Raw genomic sequence first — 9,559 nt, forward strand, 5'->3', positions numbered from 1 at the left:
ATCAAGTCATATTTCAAATGTCTGTGTACTTAATTACATCCCTTGGTTAGTTACTGTGGACTGATTCGAAGCTGAGGGCAAACAAACTTTTCAAGATCGTCTTTACAAATAATTTTGTGAGTTTTTTTTAAGTTGACAGTCATTTCATTAGTGGTTATGCGTGATTGACGTACATCAGATTTTCAAGAAATATGCTTTTAATTAATTAAATAGGGTCGTCGAATATGTCTTGTTTATTCTTTATGATTTTGAAAACATTTTAAACAATCAAGTAGACGTTTAGAAATAAAATTAATTTTCAATGAAAATAGTATAAGTATTTTACGTTTTTAATTATATACTATTATGGATCGACACGTATTTTCGTGACTACAATCCGCCAAGGCTTTATCTTGACTTATCCCTTTACGACATAGATACGTATTTTGACGCATTGAAGTCCCTTAGTAAGTTACATTAAATTAAATACCTGTCTGACTAAATGAACGTTTTAAAGGCTTTATTTCCAACCCTTAGTTACTAATGAGCAGCAAACAGCATACAACCTCAATAGACTGCGAGTTACTGTTCTGGTTTTATGCTGGCTGCAAAAGCCATTTTCACTTTGCTTGTTATGGGGGAAAGGGTTAACTATTCTGTTACAGGCTGCAAAGTTGCTTTTTTTCTGCACCACAAAAACCATCACTATTTCATATTGTGTGTTGTTCTTATGACTTTTGAACCTTTTATTACTCGACATGCTAAACTAAAAATAGTCCTTAATCATACAAAAACTCAAATCTAAGTTTGCTTAGCAAAGATTGCTGCAAATGATTTTGTAGACCAGTTATATTAATAAGTTTATTCCGATTTCATGTAATGGAGTCAAATAAGCGGATATACAAATATTTCAAAACATTAGACCGTGCAATCAAATAAATATATGTTAAAATAATGTCTCCTGCACAGAAATATAACATTTATCATTCAAAACCCACAGCATCAATGCAACTGAAACAGATACTTCCGTTAAAAGGCCTTAGGGAAAAACACAGTGAGCTTAAACAGAACACCGAAATGATTTATGTTATCCTTTCATGTTGGAAGCATTTGTTTACAATTTATCTAATATATGTTTTATATCGTCTGTTCGGACGATTTGATGGGTTTTCCCGCGGTTTAACAGGCTAACCAGAATGTACCCGCGGTGCTGTGCTTGATTTGTCGCTCGACATGACGCCAGACTAATGCGTATAGTTGACGACTCGCGTATCCCAGGTGTTTATACCTTAAGTTTTGCAATCTTGTTAGTGGGTAAATGATAAAACATCGCCATAATTGATATCAACGAAATATTATGATGATTCTAATAGGACATATTGTTCTATTTTAAAAACATAAAATAAGGTCTCGACATATAACGAAGTCCTATTACGGACTGTCCCATGCAATCGAAAAATTTGGAGCACGTCGCCCGAATGCGTTCGAATTACGAACAATTTTTGCTTGGATCGGACAGAAGCCCGACTTTTGTTATATTATAAAATATTGTCAAATGTCAACGGCGACCGTGCGGTTTAACTTCTGGCCGTGTCCGGAAAAGCAACGATCTATGTACTTTTGACGTCAGTGTATCGAACTAAACTTGTGTAGGCATTGAACAGTCTTGTTTTTTTGTTGATCGGCGACCGTTTGACTCGCTTGTAGATTTAATCTACAGGCATTTGATCGTCCGAATAACATATTTAGCACATGGGTGCCATCCGGTTATCAGACGGTCGCCGTCCGGCGCTCAAACTGCTTATTTCAATTATCAGTCATTAAACATTGTCCGGCGCCAGCTTGAATGTACAAATGTATGACGTTTATAAAGCGGCTGTTTTAAATTAAATGATTACGTACCCTTCGTTTGAATCGGACACTGGTCCGTTCTCTTATTCACTAAAACATGACCTACCAGTATGATACCGCCACCAGTCCCCAAAAACGAAATCGAAGGAGAAAAATATGGACGGATAGGGAGCTTTTATAATACTTTAAATACTCTCCCCCGAGGATTTCCTAACATATAAAGGGGCCTTTTCGCAGATTTTGACATGTTTTGAAGTTTGTCCTTTAATGCTTTATATCGATCAATGTAAACATTGGATCTAAAAAGCTCCAGTAAAAAATCAAGAATAAAAATTAAAAAACGAAAAAAAAGTAACCCTCAGCAGGACTCGAACCACTGTCCCCTGGAGTCCTGAAGTAAAAAGTCTGCGCATTAGACCACTCGGCCATCGTTCCTTTTACACTCACAGACGTATTTTATACTTCATATAAGCAATCCTCGTAGTTTCGCAAAATTTAACAACAACCGAACTCTCCAAATTATTCAATCGTTTCGAGTTGCAACGCCTTATAATTTTCAGGTTATCAAATCGTCAAAAGATGCATGTAAAGGCTATTTTAGAGCATTGTAAATGTTCAGTATTACGGTTTCCTCACACTTATAATAACTAAAACTAAAATTTGCGAATATGAAACAACTTTTTTCAATTTTGTCAATTTACCAAACCGTGAAAAAGCCCCTTTAAGAGCGAACACGAGAGTTGCTTTTTGGAGCGTCGAAGGCACGACGTAGTTCTCTTGAGCTGCCAGAAGCCAAGCTGTTCGGAAATCGTCGCGGGAAATTCACATGGCATATATTGTCACACACAAAATAAAAACGAGCATTTTGTATCTCGTTAAATCTATGTTACCGTACCACATCTAGCGTTGAAATTTTGTCTATTGCTATAATGAAAACTTATGTTTTAGGAGTGAACCTTATTTTACGATATATTTTACGAAATATTTGTTGATTTTGAGTAGTTATGTGGCTTTTACTCATAATTGTAATGTTTGGCAGAGACGTTAAAACGCAATAGGCAAGTCTTGTGTTTTTGTCCGTCATTTAAAATTATGACACGTACTTAAGTGATATCGAACATGCCACATTATCGGGGCTACGCATCGATCAGTGTACATCGATTTAAATCCGGATGTCACGGCCCGTCTTAACATTCCTCAGTCGGTACAGCACAGTGTGATGGAGGGTATCAATGGGCTCAAACACGCCAGGGTGGGCTCCTAGGCCAAGACCGGGACTCCGGACGCGCAGACATGTGTTCAGCGTCATCAAATTGAATGGGTACTGAAATAGTTCAAACGTGTCGAAATACTAACAAGGGAACATGGAATCAGTGATCTTCAAATTGTCATTTTGCTGGGTTTGATATTTTTCTTGGCAATATCTTCAATATAGCGGTTTGCATTCGACAATATATTATTTGTAGAGAAAATCCTATAACACGCTTGTTCAGTCATTAACATTTAAAAAGCATTTCTGTGAATGGATATCGCTTTGCATTGCTTACTTTATATGTACCAAATACTGACTCACCTCCTTTTTTACTGATATTTTTGAAGTTATCGATAGACTTGCAAATGAGGCTTTTATTATTGTGGTGATTTTAATTTAGTTATAGATCCTGTATCAGATTACTTAAATTATAAAAAGATTAATAACCATAACGCTCGAAATATAGCCTTAGAATTAATAAGATGCTATAATTTCGTAGATCCATTTCGACAACAAAATCAATCAATAAAAAGGTTTACTAGGCGTAGAACAAATCCAATACAACAGGCTAGGCTGGATGTATTTTTAACCACGTCAGATTTCATGCAGCACCTTAAATTAACGGACGCTGTGCCAAGCCTCCAATCTGATCACTCAATAATTACTTTAAATTTATATTTCAGCAATTTTTCTCATAAACCTGGTCTTTGGAAATATCACTCTCTGCTGTCAGACATTGTGTATGTACAGACAATCAACAACATTTTTATGAAATTAAAATTCAATATGCTTTACCTATTTACAATTATCAAAATATAAAGGAAATTCCTAACAGTGAATTACAGCTTACAATAAGTGATCAACTTTTTTTTAGAAACTCTGCTCGGGCAAATCTATTTCACATGGGTCTCATATAAAAAGGCAAACAAAACTTACAGAAAGTAAACTATTACCACGAATTAAAGAGTTAGAAGAAAACTTTTCAGATGAGACTAAAGAGGAATACGAAAATTTAAAATCCGAAATAAATAATATTTAGAGCGTAAATTTAAAAGGGATCATGATAAGCTCCAAATTTCAGTGGACCTTGCAGGGTAAACATTCATCTAAATATTTCTGCAGTCTAGAAAAGAATAATGCAATAGCCAAAACAATATATACATTGAAAAATGAAGATGGCACAGAAATTACAAATAAAACATGTATCTTACGTACTATAGCATCTTATTATCAGTCTCTTTATAAGCAAAATAAGGAATGCAGTAGTGAAGACTTTAATAGCTATGTAAAAGGATTAAATTGTCCAAAATTAAACCAAAATGAGTCCATTTCAATAGAAGGTATTATAACTATAGAAGAAGTTTCAACTGTGTTAAAAATATGTCAAATAATAAAAGCCCGGGCAGTTCTGGCTTAAATGCAGATTTTTATAAAATGTTTTCAAAAAAGAATTTTGTTGTCAGATCCTTAAATAAAGCTTTTAATTGTGGAAATGTATCTATTACACAAACTCAAGGGATCATAACCTGCATTCAAAAGGGTGATAAATCTAAACTTTTCATACAAAATTGGCGCCCATGTTAATTTAAGACATTATGCATTATACTGAGGTAAATGAGATCCCTGGATTACTTCTCATAATTGACTTTGAAAAGGCGTTCGATTCTTTTACATGGTCCTTTGTACAAAATACACTTTCCTTTTTTAAATTTCGATCCAGACATAAAGCGTTGGTTTCAGGTGTTATATAAAGACTCTAAATCAGCTGATTCTCAATGTGGTAACTTATCCGACTTTTTTCCTATTGATGGAGGCTGCAGACAAGGAGATCCCCTCTCATGTTATATTTTCATCCTCTGCGCTGAAAATAAAAGGTGTTACCATTAACGGAACTGAACACAAATTGTCCCAGTTTGCAGACGATACTACAATTTTATTAGACGGTACTGAACAATCCTTAAATTAAACTCTTACTGTTATTCAGGATTTTTGCAATTATATCAGGTTTTAATGTTAACTTTGATAAAACAAATGTTGTATGGATTGGCAAGCACAAATATATTTGTCATACCATAAAAACAAAATGGACACTAAATTGGTTGCAACACAGCTTTAAAATGCTGGGAATAAATGTCCATGTTGACCTTTCAAAAATGATGAAATTAAACTGATGAAAAAATTGTCAAAATGGAAAATATTCTGCAAAACTGGAAAAATTGTGAAAACATTTATTTTGCCCTTATTCAATCACTTGTTCATATCATTGCCTAACCCACCCGAAACCATTCTTAACTATATAAAGTTTTTTATTCTGAGTTTTATTTGGGATGGGCATAGTTAAATAAAATAAAGTTTTCAACATTTATTCCAGCATTGAAACTAACATGGTTACAAAAAATTCAATCCTTAAGGGGACATTGGATAGAAATCACAAAACTTTATTTTGATACATATAAACTCTTAAATTGCAGTTATCATTATGCTTTAAATATAGCTTACAGAATTTCTTACTCTTCTTGGGTAGATGTTTTAAACAGCTTCTCACTTTATTGTGGTAAATTAGAAGTAAACGCAGACGATTTTTTGTAGTATCCAATTTTTTATATTCCAAATATATTGATATAAAATAAAAGTTTTTTCTTTAAGTCATCGTTCCTAGCTGGAATTCATTGCAAGGTGATATATTCAAAAATGGAACCTTTATCTCTCGTGATGACCTTAATAAAATGTACAATTTGAACATACATGACATTCATTATACAGCGGTGACAAGAGCAATAGACAACTTTTTTGAAAAAAAAGTCGTATATCTTGTCCTACCAAACAAATTATCAAACCCTTTTTACCACCATTATTTCAACTTGTATTGAAAAAAGAATCTGATGCGAAACGACTATACACCATTCTAAATAAAAATAATGAACAACCATCTGTTAAACCAAAATGGTGTTCACCACGCTATACCATAATTTATGAAAAAGAATGAAACTGCTTATTTGTACTACCCTTTTTAATAACCAATGATATAAATTTATGTTCGGTGGTTCCAATATAGGCTAATTCACAGGATACTTAGAACATATAGTCTTTTGAGTAAAATGAAAATAACAGTGATCCTTTATGCTCTTTTTGCAAACAAGTTGAGGAAAATTTAGAACATTTATTCTGGGAGTGTCAAATATGTAAAGCAATTATTGATGAAATATTACCAGAACAATCTTTTCCTTTCATTAACATGGCAATCCTACTAATTGGATATTTAATTAAGTCTGCTACAGTTATTTTGTTTGTTAAGCTTTACCTGTACAAGTGTAAAGTGAATAAATGCATTCCAAGCATAATAGGAACACACAATATGTTAAGTATATGATAACTTGAGAAAAATATCAATATAATTTAGAATCATTTGACAGTGAATGGGAATTGTTTAATGATATTGTCTCACGAATTAAAATTGGATGATTGTTGTAGATTTTAATACCGTTACCCAATTGAAATTAAATGTAGGTCTACGTTATAAAATATAACGATATGTACATTAATATGTCCTTATGCATTTCTCATCTGTTATGATAATGTACACATTCTACTTAGTCTATATACACTAGATTTTTTTTTCTTGTCTAACTTTGCAAATGATTTATTTTAGTTAAACTAAAGTTATGAGCATTCACGTTTGTAAATTTAACAATTCTTTTCGTATGTATCTCAAATGGATTTTGTTTAAATTGTTCATTAAATATCAACTAGAATTTCAAACTTGAATAATCGTGATTGATACTGACTGGCAGCTCTTGTACTAGTTTTACCATTTTCACTCAATTAAAATGAAATATAAAATTAATATCTTAATACATTGAAGCAAGATTAATACTGTCTTGGAGTTCTGACACAACACTCACGAAGAAAGCCTTCTTCATAAAAAACACCAGTGGCACTGATGAGTTAATTACTTGGGATAATTTTGTAGAATAGCATGGGCAGAATGACAGAAGCAAAACAGATTGGAAAGACAATTTAATGTGAAGTTTATTTAATTGCTCATTTGTCTCGCATTAATTATTTGCATTGCCCCCTTACTTTGACTGACCCGAAGGCCCGCGCATGCGCAGTCAAAATCGGAATTAATACTTTCCATTAGCGGGCGCACGTTTTTGGTGAAAAAAAATGCAAGGAAACAAACTGTCAACGCTTTTTCACTATACTGAACCTGTCTGAAGTATTTGACCGTTGAATACATATTTTATGTCGTATAATTTAGACACAATATTCAATCACACTATAGAATAAAATTAAAAACAGTAATTTAGTTATGGTATGTTCCAATTAACGAAATTCGCCTTCAGCTTGTTACAATTGAATGTGACAAAGCGCAAGACTAATCGATCTGTCTTGCAGAGAACATTAATATTACAGAGTAAACGATGCCTTATTTTGGTTGAAAAGTTATTTTACATAAAAAAGGTTAAACTAAAAAATGTTTCGGTTAGTGGCCCCAAAAAGTGTTTTATTTGCCTATATGTATAGAATGTATATACTGTTTAGACAATTAACCATCTTTCTATTTGAAGTTTAGAATTCAGTGAAATTTGACATCCTATGTTGTAAACAGGCAACTCAATCAAATTAGCAAATAGCTGTATCTCATAACACTACCGCAACGTCGCGATTTTTAAATGGTCACGTGGTATGCCTTCTTCGCTGAACTCTAGTTAACATGTTTGCTCGATTACGTTACATGGTATGTTTTGTTTTATGATCCAAATATACCATGCTGTGACCTATGTTGAAACAACAATTCATTAGAGGTTTTAATTGTTTATACTTTTATCAGTGAACTAAAGCATGTTCTATTTAGACTTTAAGCAATGATTATTTCTTTACTTTGGTGTGAATGAAAAAATGATTATTGGGACTTTATAAAAACCGTGTCATCACAACTTTTTCACATAGGATTTTAAGGCTTGAAAAGGTAAGTTGACTTTAACAATTCAAGTAGTAAGCTCTAAAACGTGAGGATGTGCTTATGCGTTTATGACATACATGAATGAGTGAACTGGTTTGTTTCGCTATTAATAGCGTGTAAAGCTATATCTCTTTAATTGTTGTTATTATATCAGTCTGTGTGAGTGTCATATTCACGCGATATGAGGTGTTGGATGTTGATGTTTTTATTCCCGATGGCTGATGCTGGTTGTATCAATGGTTAGTTTTATAAAATCACAAATACATTTTACACCGCTCGTTTCACGAATCTGTTTCACAAAGTGTTCTCTACGATTTCATTAGCACTAACGAATGGATTATAGTAGGAAAACCAAAGCGTGCAACAAGAGTACAAATTTGAAAACGCTCGAATCTTTGTAGAGTGGGATATACAGAAATCCCCTTAGACGTTTGTCCGTTTTTGTGTCCGTGGACAAAGACGTTTCCGACGATATACATCTTCACTTTTCAACGTGCTTAATTAAAACGTTGAAGCCCTAGTCCTTATCATACAATGTTGTGCTTTCCATTGGTCGCCATTATTAAGGAACAATTCTAATACTGGTACTTTTTTTCAGTGTATAAAATTGTTCATTCTTGCACCAGTAATATTGAAAAAAAGAAAGCTCATACATTCAATGACAATTCAGTGTAGAACTTGATCGTATATAGTGTTGGTCTTATTTGTTTGAGATATAAATGTTACATTTTACTAAATAATCGAGTTTTGTAGCTCTAATCTCAAAAAAATAATCATAGTTTACTCGAATGCATGTTTTACCCTTTAGATTTTTGTTTTGGGTTTTCCTTGTCGAGATATTGATAATGCATGGAAATGTTTTCTTTACTAAATCCATCAAATTTGATAAAATTAGAGATATAGAAAAAAATTCACTTAAAAAGTTACATTCCAGTACAAACGGCCGCAAAAAAGAACGTGCAAAAACAGTCGATTTTTATTTGTGTCAATTTATTTCTTGGTTTGTACATGGCATATCGTGTTCATCGCTGAAATCGATTCAGCTTAGAATACACTTTAAAAAGGTATGGTAATTGGGATCTCTATGTGCAAAATGTTGCATTTTAAAGTTGTCGCTTTTACATTGAATTATATAGGGAAAATATTTGGTATATTGTTACCTAAAGAACAAAGTTACATTTTCCAGTAATTGATGCATTCCTTTGTCCCAATCTTGACCGTCAACCTGTTCGCCTGATTTGGCCATAAAACTTTGCCTCAGTTAAGAGTTGGAAAACAGGAAACAACGAACCATTTCTTTCGAGGGATGTGGGATTTGTATTTGCTCCCAGTATTGACAAACGTTTTTGTCTTTGACAATATGATTTCGATAGAGGTAAAAAGGTAATCTTGGACCCAACATAGTCTCTGGTAGTGGTAGTACTTTTTGAAACAGCTAACGATGCAAATTCACTTCATAGAGACGGTTATGTTCAAGTCATGTGTAACATGAAGGAATACGATTTTCCCAA

Source organism: Dreissena polymorpha, chromosome 14 (genome assembly GCF_020536995.1).
Source record: "Dreissena polymorpha isolate Duluth1 chromosome 14, UMN_Dpol_1.0, whole genome shotgun sequence".
Lineage (NCBI taxonomy): Eukaryota > Metazoa > Mollusca > Bivalvia > Myida > Dreissenidae > Dreissena > Dreissena polymorpha.